Genomic DNA, 21387 nt, shown 5'->3' with positions numbered 1-21387 from the left:
CTATGACCATTTTGAGGGTCAGAGAATTCTGTCTAGCCCAGGAGTTGGCTTTAAAGTGACACTGAAGTGAAATAAACCTCATGATATAATGAATTGTATGTGTAGTACAGATAATTAATAGAACATTAGTCACAAAGAAAAAGATTCTAAATTTTATCTTCAGTTATATACTTTTTTTAAGAACATTGAATCATTCTCTAATATTTACAGTTTACAAACTACACTCTGCATTTACCGTAAACTATGAAACAGAGCAGAGCTAATAACCCTTTGAACTTCTCTGCAGTAAAATCATATCTGAAGTCATCTTTCACTGTTTCTTTGATGTATAGGTGCTTCAGAAAACAGCGACCTCAGTTAGGTTGGCGAGCTCAGAGAGGTTCTATTGCATAGATAACAACTGAAGTTTAACTCTTCCTGTACTGGAAGCAATATGAGACTCATATCTGTGCTACTAATGTTCTATCTCTTAGCTGTACTATACATACAATCCAGTATATCAGAAGTTTATGGCGGCCGCGTGCGCACGGACATGCGGGACAGCCCTAGAGCCCGTTTTTAAGCTTAGGTCGCCTAGTCTGTACATAAAGCAGATTAAGAAAAGACATGGCAATCTGTTACCACCATTGATACAGATCTTGTAGCTTGAATTTATTTAGTTTCATGACCTCAGTGTATCTGTGAGGACATTAGTTATTTTGTGGTTCAGCGTGCTTCCCATTTGAGATAAAGTTTTTTTCATATTTTTCTGCTCTTTGTGACTCATACCAAAGTTTCATAAGGACATATTATTGAACTTTACCCCTAAGTCTCTGTATCACGGCTACAGTACTAGGTAAGAATAGTAGTGTATGAGTAATTGATAGGCAAACATTATACAGACATCTATTGCAGTTTTTTCTCAAGGAAATGATATGAAACCATACAACTGGTGTTTTTATTTTAGTAGAAGATCATGTTTGTACCAGTAAAACAGGAGGCGTCTTTCTGGAGTGAACCAAAACAAAAGTTTCAAGATTGGACCTAATGAAGACCGCACCACACTGATATAATCTTAAGAACACATCTTTATTGAGGTCAAAAAAGTCAACACGAACACCATAAAAACAATTAAAATCGAAATAATTGGGTGATCTGCTAGTATCTAGCGTAATATTAAGTACAAACAGTAAAAATGCTTCTCAGTGTTTCCTAAATTGGATCGCCCTGACCGCAGTGTCCATAAAACAAACAAAAAAAAAGACAAAACAAAACAAAAAATGTATAAATATACACAAAAAATTCCAATAATGATGATAAATTATTTGTTATAATCCCCTCTTAAATGCTCAAAAAAACTATAGTAACATGTATTAGTGATGAATACAAGTAAGGAACAACCATGTGTCAGTCAAATATAGACCCAATGACGGGAAACAAGAAGGTGTGCTAAGAAAGCTGAAATCGTGAATAGAGTATACAGAAATGGCTGTACAGGGTATGCAAAAGTGTCGATAACTGTGTGACAGGAGGAAGGGGAGAGGCGGCACGTCTGCCGCACAGGCTGTATCGGTGATGGTATGGTGGGAGAAGGGGGGGGGGGGAATGGGAGGAAATGGGAATGTGGAGGTCAGGGTTTACCGGAGGGGACACACGGAGGAGAGCAGGCCACCCAACGCTAATTCTGCATCCCCTGCATACCCTGTACAGCCATGCACACCTGATTGCTTTATATACGTTGTTTGGTGCTGACTCTACTTTCTTTGTTTTTTCTGGAGTGAAATCACACCATGCCTAATGAAAAGCACATAGTAGTCTTACACTAACATTGTGTTTGTTTAGCCGACATTTTACTGACTTTTGGAAACTCCATTCTTGCTGCAAAAAATACTGTGGCCTCAATTCACGGAGCATTATCAAACGTTTATCAAACACTTTATCAAACGTTTAGTGAGATTTTACCCATGAGGTAAATTATCAAACGTTTGATAAAGTGTTTGATAAACGTTTGATAATGCTCCGTGAATTGAGGCCTGTGTCTTCAGTTTGTCGTAAACATTTCTCAGCCTGATTACTTTGTATGTACTGTATGTGCACATAAAACATAAGCATGCCACGGTGCTTCTAACAGAAACTGGCAGGTAGGCATGTCACAGTTTCCTGCCAGCTGATAGATTTTTACGCATTGCGGTTGCACCTGTAATGCGTAAGAAATGTACGTGTTAATGTCCGCAATAGCTTCCTGCACCAGCAGGAATGCGTGCAAAGGTACGTGTGGCAGCCTGCCAATTCCGAGTCAGCAAAATCGAAACTAGCTGGCGGCGGGGGACCGGAGGAGCCATGAGTGACTGCGAGGGCACAGGATGGCTGCAGGGGGCTGGTAGATGCCTTAGGTAAGTAACTCATTTTCTTTTTTTTCTTTCTTTTTTTCTTAGATTTAAGGTTTAAAATTTGTGACAATGGGTTGTATTATTAAGCAGAACTAGAAGCATAAAGTCCGGGTTCACACTACACCACAAACGCAGCGTATGTGTAAACGGCAAAGAAAGTGCACCCGTTGCTCTCACATCTTCAGCTGATGTGCTGGTGTTGTTCACACTGGCCGCTACATGTGCATTCCGACCCATCCAGAGACCTGGGCCATGTTTGGAAAAGTTGTCCACTATGTTTTTTTTTGGGGGGGGGGGGGGGGATATTTAAAATAGATCAATATTACATATTGTAACTCTCTTTTTGCTAATTCTTCAGTGGCATGGGATTGCACTAGCAGAGACCTGCACTCTTATAAAATTTGCGCTGTGAACGCATGTATATTTTACATATTTAAACAAATGTAAACATCATATACAGTGGGATGCAAAAGTTTGGGCAACCTTGTTAATTGTCATGATTTTCCTGTATAAATCGTTGGTTGTTACGATAAAAAATGTCAGTTAAATATATCGTATAGGAGACGCACACAGTGATATTTGAGAAGTGGAATGAAGTTTATTGGATTTACAGAAAGTGTGCAATAATTGTTTAACCTCCTCAGCGGTATGGACGAATATATCCGTCCATCACCGCCGGAGGTCGCCGCTCAGGCCCTGCTGGGCCGATTTTTACAAAATAAAAAGCAGCACACGCAGCCAGCACTTTGCCAGCCGCGTGTGCTGCCTGATCGCCGCCACTCTGCGGCGATCCGCCGCGAACAGCGGCGAAAGAGGGTCCCCCCAGCCGCCCGAGCCCTGCGCAGCCGGAACAAAAGTTCCGGCCAGCGCTAAGGACTGGATCGGAGGCGGCTGACGTCAGGACGTCGGCTGACGTCAATGACGTCACTCCGCTCGTCGCTATGGCGACGATGTAAGCAAAACAAGGAAGGCCGCTCATTGCGGCCTTCCTTGTTTATTCTGGGCGCCGGAGGCGATCGGAAGAACGCCTCCGGAGCGCCCTCTAGTGGGCTTTCATGCAGCCAACTTTCAGTTGGCTGCATGAAAGTTTTTTTTTTATTTAAAAAAAACCCTCCCGCAGCCTCCCTGGCGATCTTAATAGAACGCCAGGGAGGTTAAACAAAATTAGGCGGGTGTATAAATTTGGGCACCACAAAAAAGAAATGAAATCAATATTTAGTAGATCCTCCTTTTGCAGAAATTACAGCCTCTAAACGCTTCCTGTAGGTTCCAACGAGAATCTGGATTCTGGTTAAAGGTATAATTCCTCTTTACAAAACCTCTCTAGTTCATTCAGGTTTGATGGCTTCCGTGCATGGACAGCTCTCTGAGGCTTCTTTTCCACAGACAGCAGTGAAATGCCTCTCAAACGCTCACAACTGCTCACTGCAGCCTGGCAACTGCTCACTGCAGCCTGGCAACTGCTCACTGCAGCCTGGTGGCAACTGCTCACTGCAGCCTGGCAACTGCTCACTGCTGCCTGGCAACTGCTCACTGCTGCCTGGCAACTGCTCACTGCTGCCTGGCAACTGCTCACTGCTGCCTGGCAACTGCTCACTGCTGCCTGGCAACTGCTCACTGCTGCCTGGCAACTGCTCACTGCTGCCTGGCAACTGCTCACTGCTGCCTGGCAACTGCTCACTGCTGCCTGGCAACTGCTCACTGCTGCCTGGCAACTGCTCACTGCTGCCTGGCAACTGCTCACTGCTGCCTGGCAACTGCTCACTGCTGCCTGGCAACTGCTCACTGCTGCCTGGCAACTGCTCACTGCTGCCTGGCAACTGCTCACTGCTGCCTGGCAACTGCTCACTGCTGCCTGGCAACTGCTCACTGCTGCCTGGCAACTGCTCACGGCTGGTCCTGGTCTGTGGATTGACTGACTGTTCTCACCATTCGTCACTTCTGTCTGTCCGAGATTTTTCTTGGTCTGCCACTTCGAGCCTTAACTTGAACTGAGCCTGTGATCTTCCATTGCCTCACTATGTTCCTAACTGTGGAAACAGACAGCTGAAATCTCTGAGACAGCTTTCTGTATTCTTCCCCTAAACCATGATGGTGAACAATCTTTGTCTTCAGGTCATTTGAGAGTTGTTTTGAGACCCCCATGTTGCTATTCTTCAGAGAAAATTAAAAGAGGAGGGAAACTTACAATTGACCCCCTTAAATACTCTTTCTCATAATCGGATTCACCCGTTTATGTAGGTCAGGGGTCATTGAGCTTACCAAGCCAATTTGAGGTTCAATAAATTCGTTCTAAAGGTTTTGGAATCAATAAAATGACAACAGTGCTCAAATTTATGCACCTGCCTAATTTTATATATACAATAATTATGCACTTTCTGTAAATCCAATAAACTTAATTTCACTTCTCAAATATCACTGTGTGTATCCTATATGATATATTTAACTGACATTTTTTATCTCAACAACCAATGATTTATACAGGAAAATCATGACGATTAACAAGGTTGCCCAAACTTTTGCATCCCACTGTAAAAGCGGAGCCCGAGCCACACCAATGTATTTCCTCTGCCTTTGCTTATCTAACAGGTATTTATAGGGCTGACACTTTGGATTTGGCACAGAGTATCAGGATTAGGATTTCTGGTGGACTTGTGCTTCAAGTATGCAACAGCACTATTCCCCCATCGACCACCCAACCTAAACCAATGACCTTATTGATAATTAGTCTTCTCTATGCTCAAACCAAAGTTTCACTCTAACGTTATCTCTTTCTTGACAGCTAACTTACCCCCCCCCCCAATGTTTAGGGACAAAGCTACTCTCATTCCATTCATTGGATCTGTTGCGGTAAGCAGGCCGCACTTCTGTGCCGTCCGCGATAATGCCAGGAAGGCAGATGCGCTCCCCGTGCAGCCTAAGGAGGTAAGCATCTGCCCGGGCCACAGCGGACCATCAGAGCGGATGCTACAAACCGAGCCTGAAGGTAATATTGAGGGTCTCCCAAGAGATGGACTAGTCAAAAATTTGTCAGATCTGTTAGCATTTTACTACCTACTGTGAATGACCGCAACATAAGAAAAGGGTAATTTATCGTGCATTCTACTCGTTTTATGTGTATGTATTTAACATTTTACAATTTTTCGTAATAATGGCCCCTGAAGGTATCTCTGAACTTTCATTGATGTGTTCAGAAGTCAATCATATGTACTGAGCACAGCTTTCCGCAAGTTATTCTTTTGAGAGTAGCCAATGACCTCACCAGTCTCAGAGTTAAAGGACATGGAAAATAAAAACAGCAATAAATAATTGTATGCATACCACCCCCCCCCCCCCCCCCCCCCCCCCCCCCCAAGCAACAAAAAAAAAAAAAAAACACTTCCTTTCCTGCATGTTCAGTAAAATATGTATGGTGTAAAAATACACAAAATGTAAGAGACACAGCGAATGAAGACCAATTGAAGATTTACTGAGTATGATGAGAATGTAAACTGGGCACTGCCCTATCCCCAGTACTGTAGGTTGGGAATTCCAATTTCATTACATCTCGGCTTTATATTTACAAAGCAGTGGGAGTTTGCAAAGTGCTGCCTAATCTACGTTTAATGATTTTCCAACTAATACAGTAGAATACAATTTCTTTAAAAGAATACTACTTACAGCTTGGGGAACCCCAGGGCATGTCCAAAACTGATACCCGAGACACTTAAGCGATTCTTAAATACTGTACATTGTGCAGGGATCCTCGGCAATACAATAGTATCAGTGGGGAATCTCTGAATAATATCTTAAAACCCCACATTTTCACCATAGTCTGCATATGCAAATGTTTTATAAGAAAATATTTTCATTTCCCTTTTTTGTTTTTCTGGCTAGATAAGGTTGACAGCACTGAAACAGGAAGTTTTGCTCTAAACATGAGCTGATTAGACTGCATGTAGAGCTGCAAAAATCAATAGCATTGCTGGCAGCTTTCTGGGTGATCTGATACAGTGGAGGCTCCATCAAGGTGTCTATTTTATTTATTATAGAAAATTGACCAGCACACCAGCATAAGTGGATTGCAAAAAAAGTTTCTGTATGGAGATACAAACACATAGCAAGATATTCAGTGTTACACAAAAGGATCACACACAAAATCCATATGTTACAAGATACAATGGTACACAGCAGTATAGGGGCAGAATAGAGCTCCTATAGGAGTCATGAATACATACAGGCTATAACACTGAGGAAAATACATAGAGCAAGGAGCACAATAAAGGCTGATAAGAAATATGACTTAAGCATGAACAGCAGAGGCTATATTCATATTGACCCCATAGTGTAAGGCCCAGTATACACTTGCGCTGAAAAATGGTCCGTTCCCGAAACAGAATGGATACTGTACAAACGGAACGGTTGCGAATGGATCCAATGTTAACCTATGGATCTGTACACATCCATCGGTTCAAACTGATCCATTCCGCACGATCCGCAGAACGAACCACACGTTTGCTGCAGCACATTTTTCCGGACCGCTGAACCCAGAGGACCGGAAAGGGAAGATAAAGCCCTGCATTGGGGGCAATGAGGGAACGGAACGTTTCTTCACACTAGTGAAGAAATGGACCATTCTAGGGCCAAAATCCACTGGGGTCTGGGTCCTGGGGGGACGTGAACAGGGCCTATACAGTGCACCTGAGCAGGTGGGTGGCTGAGGGAGAGTTTTCTTTCAGGCTTCCAACTTCAATTGCATCCCATGTTGCGTCACATGACGTGACTATGCCTCTTCCTTCAACCTGGAAGGAGGAAGCCTGGTAGTCACATGATGCGACAAGGGATGCAACTGAAGGCGGAAGAAGACGGAAGCCTGGAAGAAACACTCTCTACTGCCCGGCTGCAATTGAAGACAAAAGCTTGGTGTTTTAACCCTCCCTCACCTGCCTGGCTGCTGTACCCTCCCTCACCTGCCCGGCTGCTAACGGAGTGAAAACGGATCTGATCGACCAGTGATCAGATCAGTTTTCACAGATCGGTTTGACAGTGTAAACCAAGCCTTACGGATCCGGTGAAGCGGAACTCGGATGCATTTTACCGGATCGGTTTGGCTTTAATTCCCAATGTGAACTGGGCCTAATGAATGGTTACCCCGGGGTAATTCCATCCATTTATAGGAGCTCTATTCTGCCCCTATACTGCTGTGTACCATTGTATCTTGCAACACATGGATCTTGTGGATGATCCTTTTGTGTGACACTGAATATCTTGCTATGTGTATTTATCTCAATACAGAAACTTTTTTGCAATCAATTTATGCTGGTGTACAAGTCAATTTTCTATAATACGTTGTAGTAGAGCTATATATTAGCTTGGTTTACAGACTGAGGACCAGATTTATCAAGTGTGTCTGAGACAAAATATTAGTAGGTTTTTAGAAATCCGTGCAGAACTATCTCAGGCATCTTAAGAAATCTTTAGATAGTGCATATTCCTTCTAAAACTGTTGTATAATAGGAGGAGCTAGGAAGGTCTCTCAGACAGTACAGTGTGTGAGGGGAATTTCTGTTGCTGAAGTAACCAACACACCTGCTGTATTGATAGCAGCAGGCTCTGAGGAGGAATTCAGCAGGTGGGAGGAGCACATCACAAATCATGTATAGCCTGCACTCTGCAGTCATGTCTAGCCAGTAGTTCTACATCTGTAGAACGGTTTTCAAGCACTTCTTAATCTGCACCAGTTTAGGGATGGATTTGCATTTCTCTTAACCGGTTCAGCACCGCAGTCCGAAAATCTCATGCATCCGAGCAACGTTCACCTCCCATTCATTCGCCTATAACTTTATTGCTACTCATCACAATGAATTGATCTATATCTTGTTTTTTTCGCCACTAATTAGGCTTTCTTTGGGTGCTACATTTTGCTAAGAATTATTTTTTTCTAAATCTATTTTAACAGGAAGATTAAGAAAGAAATGAAAAAAAATCATTATTTCTCAGTTTTTGGCCATTATAGTTTGAAATTAATATACGCTAGCGTAATTAAAAAACTCATGTATTTTATTTGCCCATCTGTCCCGCTTATTACACCATTTAAACGATGTCCCTATCACAATTTATGGTGCCAATATTTCATTTAGAAATAAAGGTGCATTTTTTCAATTTGTGTCCATCACTGTTTATAAGCTTATAATTTTAAATAATATAATAACATATTCTCTTGACATGCATATTTAAAAAGTTCAGACCCTTGGGTAACTATTTATGTTGTTTTTGTTTTTTTTTAATTGTATTTTTTATTTTTATTTTTAATAAAAAAAGTGTATGTGGGTAATTTTTGGTGTGGGAGGGAAACTGTTAATTTTAAATGTAAAATATATTTTTTTTTTAATTAAAAATGAACTGTGGTGCAGTTTACTATTCGGCCACAAGACGGCCACAGTGAAAAAAGTCCTAGATGCGAACGATTTCGCATCTAGGAACTTAAAAGTAGGGGAAATGTTTCCTGGGGGCAGAAATACCACGCTCTCTGGAGAGAAAGCGTCGGTATTTCTGCGGGGAAGATAGATCGGTGAATGGGAATTATATTCCCATTCACTGATCGGGGGGCTAGCGGCGGGCAGCGGGAGCGCGCGCGGGGGGCGCGCCCGATCGCGCGCACGAGGCGGCGGCAGCAGCAGTGCCTATCTGGACGAGGAAGCTCGTCCAGATAGGCCGAACTGGTTAACTGTAGTGCAGCTCTAAAAATCCACGCTAAACTGCCACTATTACTAGGATTTAAAAATGTTCTTATTATCATGCAGAACTGTTCTCCCTACTGGTTAGAACAGATTAAGAAGAAAAAACTGTCGGTAATGCGTTGATAAATCTCCCCCTGAGAACCCATAAGTTATCCTTTTATGACACTTGATTATTAGAGGTGTGCAGACTTTCCCAATTGATATGGTCTTTTTCCTAATTATTTAACCCCCCTGGCGATATTCCTCAGCTGAGCTCAGGCTCCGTTTTGGGAGCTAGAAGCGGTAAGCCCAAGCTCAGCTCGGGCTGGCTAAAACCGCTGCTCCCTTTGATCTCCTGGCTTCTTCCCCCAGCCGCTAGGATCCCCTTTACCTTCATTCTTTTTCTGGGGATCCCGGCGGCCGATCAGGACGACGAAGCAGCGGTCTGCAGTGGTGTGGCGTGACGTCGGGCGGCGTGACGTCATACTCTGATGCACAGTAGGTAAACAGAGAAATGCTGCCTGCATGTATATAGTAGGTTTAGCCTGTCTAATTCCTCATTTTCTCTAATCACAAGTAGTAATTTGATTTCTCCCCTGTGTCACCTGACTGCCATGGCAGATAAGCTCATTTGAAAGCACAGGATGTTAACAATATAGCCATTTGGTTCCAAACGGCTTCTGAGCTAAGTGCTTCTGCCTTACTGTTACTGATTTTTGCCTGGATTTTGACTACTCTCTGCCTGCAACCTGCACCAACCTCTGCCTGGGTTTTGACTACTCTCTGCCTGCCGACTAAGACCGATAGCAAAGTGAATAAAGTCCAAAAGGAATCACACTTCTACTGGCCCGATTGTGAGGTCACCCTCTGCGCCATTCCCCGTTTCAAAATATACCACACACGGGAGGTGTATTCCGTATATAAATACATACTGTACAGTCTGGTGCCTTACTTGTACAGTTTTACTATTTTTAAGTTTATTCATTAATTGAATTACTTAAACAGTTTTGTGTTCTAGTCTTTTATTATATGTGGGAGGTCTACAAGACCTCCTCCTTATTCTGATATATTTGGCGAGTTATGACTTAAGAATTAGAGGCCTAAAATTCTTGGGAAAAATGTACTGCTTTTAGACCCATAAATCCAGACAGAAATGCACCGCCAGGGAGGTTAATTCTCAGATTTATACAGAACCCCTATCACATTGCTCTGTGTATGTGGTCAGTTGTTAGTCGTGAAGAAAATCCAAAGACATAACAAAAGTGGTTTAGGTATTACCTTTAATGACTAACTGTACCAGATTTCCTTGCAAGCTTTTGAAACTTAAATGCTGGGAATACACCATAATTTATTTCTGCAGATAGATGGTTTGAGAGATAATTTCTGACATGTCCGATCTTATTTTCGATTGTTTTTCTGATCGATTTCTCATAGACGTGAATGGAAATTGATAAGAAAAAAATAAGAAAATCGATTGGAAATGAGATCGGAAATAAGATCGGACAGTAAATCGACTGAAAAATCTAATCGTGTATTCCCAGCATAAGTTTCTGTAATTTAAGAGATTAGTTTAAGAGTTCTGTATCATGCCTGAAGATGAAACTTAACGTTTGAAAATCAAGTAAGTAAATCTTGTAATTAGTCATTAAAGGTATTACCTAAACAACTTTTGTTATGTCTTCAGACCCTGCTCTACGGAGAGCTAACCACTCTCACACAGTCCATGCTTACAATCTAATGTTTGTAACAAATACCTTTAGAATGCAGAAGGGCCAATCCCACCAGTGCATCTTTGGTTTGTGGGTGATAACATAACATCAGGAGATCATACAAGCTCTAAAGTTGAGGTAGGAAACGAATCCTGGACTTCCGCACTGCAAAGACTACAGACTACAAACCTGTTTTATGTACTGGCTCAAGCCAAGACGTAAACAGTAAGGAGTATTTGAGCAAGGTCCCTCGAATACTCCTGAACGGCCTAAGTGGCTACAGTTCTAAAGCACTTTAAAATGGCTAGGAGAAAATGGAAATATAAATGTTGTGTGACTCGTCTTCTCTCAGCTGCCATAAGACTAGTCAGTAATAATTAAAAGAAAACCACAATACAAATATTGGTTTGTTTGCTTATTAACTAAAAGTTTGTGATGGTGCCGCTCAGATAGGTACAATGTTTAAGTTTATTTTAAGGTCGAAGTACGGGATTTGCTACTAGGATTGCCTAAACAACCCATGTGCCGTCTGGCAGCCCTGGGCACACCTATAACTCTTCTGTGTTGACTACATTTTTTTTTTTTAATCTTGAGCTTTTAAAATCTGGCAATTTGGCATGTCCCATCTCCCCTATATTAATGAAGACAGAGACAAGGGCATTTATTAGCCTTAAAGGAGCGCTATGGCGAAACATTTTAAAATTTTAGATACGTGCAAACAGACAAATAAGTACATTTTTTCCAGAGTAAAAGGAGCCATAAATTACTTCTCGCCTATGTTGCTGTCACTTACACTAGGTAGTAGAAATCTGACAGAAATCACAGGTTTTGGACTAGTCCATCTCTTCATAGGGGATTCTCAGCAAGGCTTTTATTCTTTATAAAGATATTCCCTATAAAGGATTTAAACTATGATGCTGGCCAGCTTCCCTGCTCGCTACACAGTTTTTTGGCAGTTAGTCAAAGCAACTGCCATTCACTAAGTGCTTTTGAAAATAAATAAATCCCTGAGAATCCCCTATGAAGAAATGGACTAGTCCAAAACCTGTCACTTCTGTCAGATTTCTACTACCTACTGTAAGTGACAGCAACATAGGATAAAAGTAATTTATGGCTCATTTCACTCTGGAAACAAACGAACTTCTTATTTGTCTATGTTTGCACATATTTTAAATTTACAATTTTTCGCCATAGTGCCCCTTTAATCATTCATACCTACTGTATGTCTCCACTTAATCTAAGGGTTGAATTTATACTTTTTAGCACTTACACCAACTTTCTTGTCTGGCATCCACCCTCCTCCATGCATAGCAGTCACCCTTCCACATGCAGCCGCTCCCCTTCTATTCTCTGTGCAATCCCAGTCGGCATGAGCGATCCAACTCTATGTACATCTGAGAACAATGTGCAGTTTAACTTAAAGTATACCTGACCCAAGGCAAAGAAACCTGGCACAGACTTTAAATTTTGATTGGCCAATAATTATAAGATGTAGTATTAGGGTAAACAAATTTTTAACACTTTTAGCAGAAGGCAAGTCTATTGGGGAAAGTGAAAGGAATCCCAACTCGAGGCGAGAGAGGCTCCAGCTTCAGGGCGCAGTGTAGGATGGGGCGCAAAACTCACTCAGCTATAATTCCCCTGTGTGTGATGTAGAGAGAAATAAGAAAAGGGTATGCATGGCAGTGACTGCAAGGCAGATAACTAGAGATTAAGGGGTTGGGGGCCCTGGAGCGCCTCTTAGTCTAATAGCAATCAGTATGTGACGGCTGGGGTGGGATGGGTGGAGGGGTGCATTTTGGTGTCTCAGCCTTGGGTGCTAGAGGACCTTGTCCCGGCTCTGTCCCAACTTATACAACTATACAAGCTACAGTACATTAAACTCTTGGAAAAACTTAAAGAGAAACCGTGACCAAGAATTGAACTTCATCCCAATTAGTAGCCGATACCCCATTTTACATGAGAAATCTATTCCTTTTCATAAACGGATCATCAGGGGGCTCTGTATGGCGGATATTGTGGTGAAACCCCTCCCACAGGAAACTGAGGACCATGGTCCTGGCAGTTTCCTGTCTGTAAACCTCGTTGCATTTTGGGAAATAGCTGTTTCCAACTGCCAAAAAGGCAAGCAGCAGCTATATCACCTGCCAGCAGTAAAAATGTCACCATGTGATAAATGTCAGAATGTAAATCAGGGATTTGAAAGATTTTACAATGGGCAAACACTGACTAAATCATTTATACATAATTATTGTAAAAATGAAGCACTTTTTTATTACATTATTTTCACTGGAGTTGCTCTAACGAAGATGAACATACATTAAGCACATTATAATCAGATTCCAATCCATTAACCAGCCCTCGCACATTTAATTCAGAACCTTAATGCAAAACCCTGTCTTGAGAAAGAAGTAGATACAGTGCAGAGAATGTTAGCAAATGGTAAAATCAGGACATTTCATGCATGGCATACAAAAACGCAGAATTCCATACATATCTACAACGTCTTAGATAAGGCTCTATTATATACCAAAGCCTTTATGCAATTTTTTTTACGCCAATATTCCATTAACCTCCTGAGCGGTATGGACGAGCTCAGCTCGTCCATCACCGCCGGAGGCTGCCGCTCAGGCCCTGCTGGGCCGATTTTCTTCAAATAAAGTGCAGCACACGCAGCCGGCACTTTGCCAGCCGCGTGTGCTGCCTGATCGCCGCCGCTCTGCGGCGATCCGCCGCGAGCAGCGGCGAAAGAGGGTCCCCCCAGCCGCCTGAGCCCAGCGTAGCCGGAACAAAAAGTTCCGGCCAGCGCTAAGGGCTGGATCGGAGGCGGCTGACGTCAGGACGTCGGCTGACGTCCATGACGTCACTCCGCTCGTCGCTCATTGCGGCCTTCCTTGTTTATTCTGGGCGCCGGAGGCGATCGGAAGAACGCCTCCGGAGCGCCCTCTAGTGGGCTTTCATGCAGCCAACTTTCAGTTGGCTGCATGAAATAGTTTTTTTTTTTATTAAAAAAAAACCCTCCCGCAGCCTCCCTGGCGATCTCAATAGAACGCCGGGGAGGTTAAGAACGGCTATCTCTTTACGTTATAGTGAGTTACTTAGGGATTATCTGTCACAAAATACAAACACTGTGTGAGAAATGGTCACCAGGCCTTCAAACATAGATAACTTGATATTTACAAAAAGCAATGGGCAACATACCTAGGGTTTCCAAATGCAGAGCACACTGGGGAATACTAATTTTATATTGTGTAGGTAAACTCATACTACATGGAAATGGTAAAATTGGTCAGTAATTGGCCAATCAGAATTGAAAGTGTGTACTGAGGCCAATCAGAATTGAAAGTGTGTACAGAGGTATGTCAATGCTGGATCCACATACTCCTGTGCCTTGTCTGTTCCTCTCCTCACTCTGTACTCTGCCGAGGGAATTTCCCTAGATTGCTTTCTTTCTGCTCTATGTGACCCAGGCTTGCAGGTGAAAGGCAACACCTCTGTATTCGTTGTACACAACATTTGCAGTGGATTCCCAACAGAGCAGCAGGCAATGTATCTATAGACTATAGCACTGCTATCTCAAGTAAATTATATTAATCCCAAGCCAAACTGTAATAATATATCAAATTCATTTCTTGAAGCAAGTGAAACTTATGTGGAACTGGTCCTAGATTTGACAGTTACACATTTACTGTATATTCAAATTAGCTTATTCAAACATATCACAGTTCAAATAAAAGGATAGCACTTTTTGTAATGCATTGTACTATAACTTAGGTTAAACGTGTGTATGAATAAGAGCGAAGGTTCCAGAGGATATGGGGACTATACATCAACTCAAACATACAGTAAAATCCTTTTGTAGTAAACCTCAAGCAGGGCTCCAACTCCAGGTACCCAAAATTGCTCCAACTCCACAGCACTGACTTCAAGGAACCGGGCCAAGTAGTTTGCTTTATCAGAAGTTTACTGAATTGATCATACATTGTATATTTATACAGTTGCATGGCCGGGACCTGGGTACAGAGTTCACTATAGCCAGAGGTTTACTATATCAGAGTTAACTAGAACGCGATAATACTGTACTAACCCTTAACAGAGGCAAAAGATAACTTTAAAGGATACCTTAGCGCAGGGAAAAACGGGGGGAGCAGGCATGTGTACGGCACTGTCCTCATGTCCACCGCTCCCTCTCTGCTCTTCTGTCCCCCACCGTTACACTTTAATAACCCCTTACCTCCCCTCCCATAGTTACCAAAAAAAAACAACAACATTTGTATACATTTTTTTTTTTATAAGTGACATAAAAAATAATTACCTTAGGGACTCAACTTTTGTAAATATATATATATATATATATATATATATATATATATATATATATATATATATATATATATATATATATATATATATATATATATGTATATATGTATATATATGTATATATGTGTATATGTGTATATATGTGTATCTGTGTATATATGTGTATGTGTATATGTGTGTGTATATATATATATATCTCATGAGAATAGAATACTGTTTTTTTGCAAATAAGTAGTACTGTATACCCAAATCAGAAAAAAAAAATGCACCTTTGTTTCCAAATAAAATATTGTCACCATACATTGTACTAGGGACATGATTTAAATGTTGTAATAATCGGGACAAATGGGCAAATAAAAAAAATGTGTGGGTTTTATACACAGTAGCACATTTTATTTTAAAACTATTACAGCTGAAAACTGAGAAATAAGAAAAAAAAATGGAAAAAAATAATTATTCCAATTAAAATACATATGGAATAAAATAATTTTTTGCACAATGTACCACCAAAAGAAAGCTTAACTGGTGGTGATAAAAACAAGATATAGATCATTTTGTTGTGATAAGCAGTAAAAGTTATTAGTAAATGAATGGGAGGAGCGCTGAAATGTGAAAATAGGTCTGGTTGATATGGGAAAAAACCCCGTAGTGGTGAAGTGGTTAGTGGGCTTGATTCACAGGCTATGTACTGGCAGTGTACCTGGTCCTTTATATGTATACTTTATACCCTTCAATAAAAACTGATTTTTTTTTTTTTAAAAGAAACCAGCAGTGGAAACTAGCAACGGTTAGGCTAGACCAGTAACCTGTGACACTTAAAGGGACACTTAAGTCAAACAAAAAAAATGAGTTTTACTCACCTAGGGCTTCCAATAGCCCTCTGCAGCTGTCCGGTGCCCTCGCCGTCTCCCGCCGATCCTCCTGGCCCCGCCGGCAGCCACTTCCTGTTTCGGTGACAGGAGCTGACAGGCTGGGGACGTGAGTGATTCTTCGCGTTCCCAGACACATTAGCACCCTCTATGCTGCTATATGGTATATGATATATGCTATAGCAGCATAGATGGCGCTTTTGTGGCCAGGAACGCGAAGAATCACTCGGGTCCCCAGCCTGTCAGCTCCTGTCACCGAAACAGGAAGTGGCTGCCGGCGGGGCCAGGAGGATCGGAGGGAGACGGCGAGGGCACCGGACAGCTGCAGGGGGCTTTTGGGGCCCCCAGGTGAGTAAAACTCATTTTTTTTGTTTGACTCAAGTGTCCCTTTAAGCAACGCTTCTAAACTTTCCCTAATCTTATTTGTACTTTCACAAGCCTGGAATTACCCACACCCACTGTTCGGCAAACACAGGAATAATCAGCGCAAACAAAATCATCTGTGACTGTGTATTGTATAGAGGTTCACCCAGCAAGGCTTGTGGCACTCTTCTGAACGTAACTGTTATTTGAAACCAGAGCAACTGGTGTAACCTGTTCTGAGGCAGCCACTGTATGTCAGATCCAGCAAAGGAGGGAAATGCCACCTGAGGAACTAACGAACTGAACTGTCATAAGACAGGCCATTAAATGTGACAGTGAGACCACAGCTAGCTTTACAAATCCAAGCTTAAAGGAACACAACAACTTAGCAGAATTAAGCATGCGTTTCTGTTTTGGATGGTTTTATCTGTTTTGTCTACTTCTTTTTCTGGTGCATAAGCTAAATATTTGAACAAACAAACAGGACCTAAACTCAACTTTCTGGCACTAGAAGCTCACTACTTCAGAAAATCACGCTGATCTTGGTCTAAAGCCTCACACACGAGGGCTTTCGCCCGCTGGGATTAGTAGTCAATCCCTCTGATGTCAGTTCAGGACTGAGTTCTGTATTGATGCATCACAAGCCTAGAGGCTAGCGAGACATCAGTTACTATGCAGTACTGGAGGACCAACGCATGGTGCTTGATGGAGCGACTTCTGAGGGGCAGCGTGAGTAGAAGAACAATGCGTTCAGGGCTCGGTCAGGCATTGCACATCATTAAAGATTTGTTAGGCAAAGTCAAGGGTTTCCCATATCCAGACTCTCACCCCCAGGTGGTCTTCAACAGCCGCACCAGATGCGTTTAACCCAGCATGTGTACACAGCTTTATTCGACCTGAAAGAGTTCTGAGCACTCTGTAGCCCATCATACCGGCTTTAGGATGGAAAATGAACATTATCCAACAAATACTGATCAATACCATTTTCCAATGCAGCGACTGCACCATGATCCGAACTGTCGGGTTTACAGCAAGATTGCGATGGGTTCGCGTTTTCCAATGGGAGAAAAAGAAATTGGTCGTAAGGTATTTTGCTTGGCCAAATCATGGTAAGATCTCATAGCGGGACGATTGCTATACTTTGTACTAGGAAGTAGCCCTTCCCCACAAGAAATTTTTACTGCTTCTTGAATAGATCATCAGGGATATCTGTATGGCTGATAGTGTGGTGAAACCCCTCCCATATTGTAATGTCAGGGGCATGGCTCTGACCATTTGCTGTCTGTGAATCTCATTGCATTGTGGGAAATAACGGCTGTTTCTAACAGCCAAGGAAGCAGTATCTGCCTCAGTGCATATATAAATCATTTCTTGATCTATCTTCTATTATTTAACTTCTCACTTTGCAATGTATTGGATTTAAAAAAAATTTCCACTACTACTATCTTTTAGTAAAGTTCCTCTTTAATAGTATATTCTAGTGGTAGTGGAGATGTTTCCTGCCTCTCTACCACTCCCATGGATGTACCAGGTGTTTTCTAGGGAATGTTCGTAATCTCACCACATGGAGTGAAGAGATCTCTGTGGACATAAACAGACATGAAAATCTGACCAGTTTTAACTACTCATTATTCTGTAACTGTATGAATTGTTTGTGTCCTTGGTGGAGGGATTCTCTCACTTCCTGATGTTAGTGACAGCACAGGAAGTGTGAGGAAATGAGAACACAGACATCAGTTTAATGCAGACAGATGTCCTCATTCCTGCTGTATTCCCAACTGAAAAACAGAGCAAAATATTTTGCATGAAATGTCCATTGTTTCACTGGATATAGTTTGACAGAAGTATACCGTAGCAACGTTAATGGCTCGTCTATATTTATTATTATTATTATTATATGTGATTATAAAAAAAAAAAAAGGATTGTGCAGCATTGTACAATAAGGGCTTGTTCCCACTATAACCTGCAGATGCAGAAAATGGGACACAAGTGAGTGCATCTATAGCATTTAGGGTTGCCAGGTGTCCGGTTTTAGACCGGACAGTCCGGTTTTTGGCTGCTGTGTCCTGTCCAAAAAGGCATGTTAAACCGGACAATTAAGATGTCCGGTTTTATGCCTTTTGCCACTTGCCGCCACCCGTCCGCCAGCGCTGCGCGACCGCTGATTCGCTGCCTGGCTGTCAGTCAAAGGCACAGCCAGCCAGCTTACGCGGCGTAAGTTACGCCAGCTTAAGTACCGCCCCCGAGCTTCCCGACGTTGCTACGGCAACGCCAACGCACGCATGACGTGCGTCACTCACGTCATTTGCAATGCGATTCTGCATCTGCGAAGGAAGCAAGGTAAGGTCAGGAGTCTGGAGATATGGTGAGTGAGTGACCCATAATTCTCTGGTTGTATTTCCGCTCTTTGGGCTGGTGCACACCGAGCGGCTTTTTGGGCGTTTTCAGATCCGCTTGCGGCTGCGGATCTGCTTGGTCAATGTATCTCAATGGGGTGGTGCACACCAGAGCGGCAGGCGTTTTGCAGAAACGAAAAATGCCTGGGTGAGGCATTTTTTGGATTTCGGATGCGTTTCTGCCTCAATGTTAAGTATAGGAAAAACGCAAACCGCTCTGAAAAACGGCACTTCAGAGCGGTTTTGCAGGCGTTTTTGTTACAGAAGCTGTTCAGTAACAGCTTTACTGTAACAATATATGAAATCTACTATACTGAAAACCGCAGCAGCAATCCGCAAAACGCTAGCAAAACGCCTCATTAAAATAAAAAAAAGCGTTTAAAAATCTGCTAGCATTTTGCGGATCTGCTAGCGGGTTTTGGTGTGCACCAGCCCTCTGTGTGCATTGGCTCCGCTCTATCTCCCCTCTGTATAGTCCAGGCGTGACTTTCAATCTCATTCAATCTCGCCTGAGCCCGCTGCTTACTATACTTTACACTTGAATTCATACTATTGTACAACGCAATTTATACTGTTATACTGTTATATTTGCTCAAAATGTGTACATACATGTATGCGCAGATTTATATTTTAACTTTATGCCTATGTATGTCTACTTTATTGTTCTCAATAAAAAATTTTGGTGGGAAAAAAAAAAAACTTCACTGTGCAAAAACGCCATAAATGCATTGCATTATTTGCATAGTTTTCCAGTTTTGTAATAGTTTTCTGCTCTGTCTCTTATTATGTGCATTTACTGGTGAAAAGTGGTCTCTTATGTGCATGTACTGGTGAGGACAGTTAGTGACATGGCTATGTACTCTGTAATGTGCTGCAGAAGATGTCAGTGCGATATAAATACTGTAAAAAACATTTTTTAAAAAGCCCATTGCTTAGCCCCACTCTACATAAAAGTGCGCTTCTGACTCCGCCCCTAACTCCACCCCCTGTCCGCTTTTCTCCATCAGCCGACCTGGCAACCCTAATAGCATTGAAAGTACAGAATTCCTCAGGAAAATTTGTGCAGCAATGAGTTTTAGAAATGCACTGCATACCAATATGTCTGTGTAACAGCATGCTTGCAACTTCCGTCTAGTGGTTGTGGAGTTCATCAAGAACTTGCCAGGCTGTAAAATATGACTTGACCTGCAGAATCTGCCTGCATTTGTATGCAATTATGGGTGCTGGAACCCAATATTTCTCCAGTGATCAGTCTGTCCCTACGCAATTCACCTTTTCTCCTAAGTTTTCTCCAAGGAGACAATTTTTCATATCCTGTTTAAAATAACTTTTCAGCACTTTGCAATAAAAAAAAAAAAAATACACCAAAAAGTTGGTTAAAAAGTGCTGACAAAATTATTCTGAGTACTTTCTTGCTTGCAGGTGGCTTAAAAGGCATTTTATTGATGAGGTGTGAAAATATCACCTTAGAGAAAACATAGAACTGAATATGGGCCCTCTTTATTTGTTTGGAAACCATCAAATATAAGCTACTAAAATGCTTGGTTACAGATTGCCCAGCAAGCTCATGGTGAACCAGAACTTGGTGTGTGTGTAAGGGGCTAAAACGGACCAAAAAGCCCTCTTACTAAAATGCTATGCAAAACAGAAGTTTGCCTTCTTAAAACAGAAAGCATTTGTAATAATTCACGTTGGAGTGAGCATATGCGGTTTCCCACCAGGCATCATTGCTGAATATGCAAATTGTCCCTTTGTTGTCACTGTAAGCTAGACACACCTCCAGAACCGCTGGAATGCAATGATGTGTCAAGCATTTTAGTAACAGGGCTTTTGGGTCCTTTTTAGCCCCTTCCACACCTAGTATTTCTGGTTCCCTATGAGCTTGCTGGGCAATCTATAACTTTGATAAACAACAAGTGTCAGCGCCAAGGCAGAAGGCGACCGCAGCCGAGAAGGACAATGTCCAAAAGTCCACACAAGCAATGAATATATAAAGTCAGCGCAGGTCTATAGTAATACAGCTTTCGTCATTTTCTGGTATACAGGATCTTCAAACAAAAAGGTAAAGAAGCAAGGCTTACCAGATCCCAACAACCTACATTATAAGGTTGTAAACGAGTTTGATAGATGGTCCGCAGAACTTTCAAATGGTGTTGTTTCACCAGCGATGTTGCACACCACAGATTCCTCCGGAATATATTAGATACCCTGAGGTTGCAGAGACTCGCCAAAGAGGAGTCCAGTAGGATAGTGACATGAAAGAGATGTACGGCACATCTAAGTGTAAACCGTCTTTATTACATAACAAGTAGGGAAGGCGACAGGCGGCACCATTTTATTTGAGGTCTCATATTGACCATTTTATGCGCGCTACTTTTTCGGGGTTCCCAGTGCACGGGCCCCGTATGTGAGTTTCTTTTATCCTTGCTTTTAAATTGTTTTACTTGTTATGTTGGAATCTGGTAAGCCTTGCTTCTTTACCCTTTTGTTCGAAGATCCTGTATACCAGAAAATGACGAAAGCTGTATTACTATAGACCTGCGCTGACTTTATATATTCAATCTGTAACTTTGGGTGCTTCAAGTCCTACCCCATAGAGACACATTAATCCATGCCATTCACTGATGAGAACCAACCAGTCTGAATCTGTATTTATATA

At 42.0% G+C, this 21387-nt stretch overlaps 1 protein-coding gene across 5 annotated transcripts in view; it reads right to left on the bottom strand.

Annotated features, from left to right (window-relative positions):
- Positions 1 to 21387, bottom strand: part of LYN (LYN proto-oncogene, Src family tyrosine kinase) — a 218183-nt gene that overhangs the window by 78368 nt on the left and 118428 nt on the right. The window contains exon 1 of one of the 5 annotated variants that reach the window (XM_068237401.1): positions 6030 to 6045. The exons of the other annotated variants lie outside the window; for them this stretch is intronic. The gene's annotated coding sequence lies outside the window, so the exon portion shown is untranslated. Of the gene's footprint in view, positions 1 to 6029; positions 6046 to 21387 lie in introns of those variants that run through there. 5 annotated transcript variants of the gene reach the window in all.

Source organism: Hyperolius riggenbachi, chromosome 5, assembly GCF_040937935.1.
Source record: "Hyperolius riggenbachi isolate aHypRig1 chromosome 5, aHypRig1.pri, whole genome shotgun sequence".
Lineage (NCBI taxonomy): Eukaryota > Metazoa > Chordata > Amphibia > Anura > Hyperoliidae > Hyperolius > Hyperolius riggenbachi.
The sequence above is the reverse complement of the archived record's forward strand: the minus strand, read 5'-3'. Positions and strand labels throughout refer to the sequence as shown.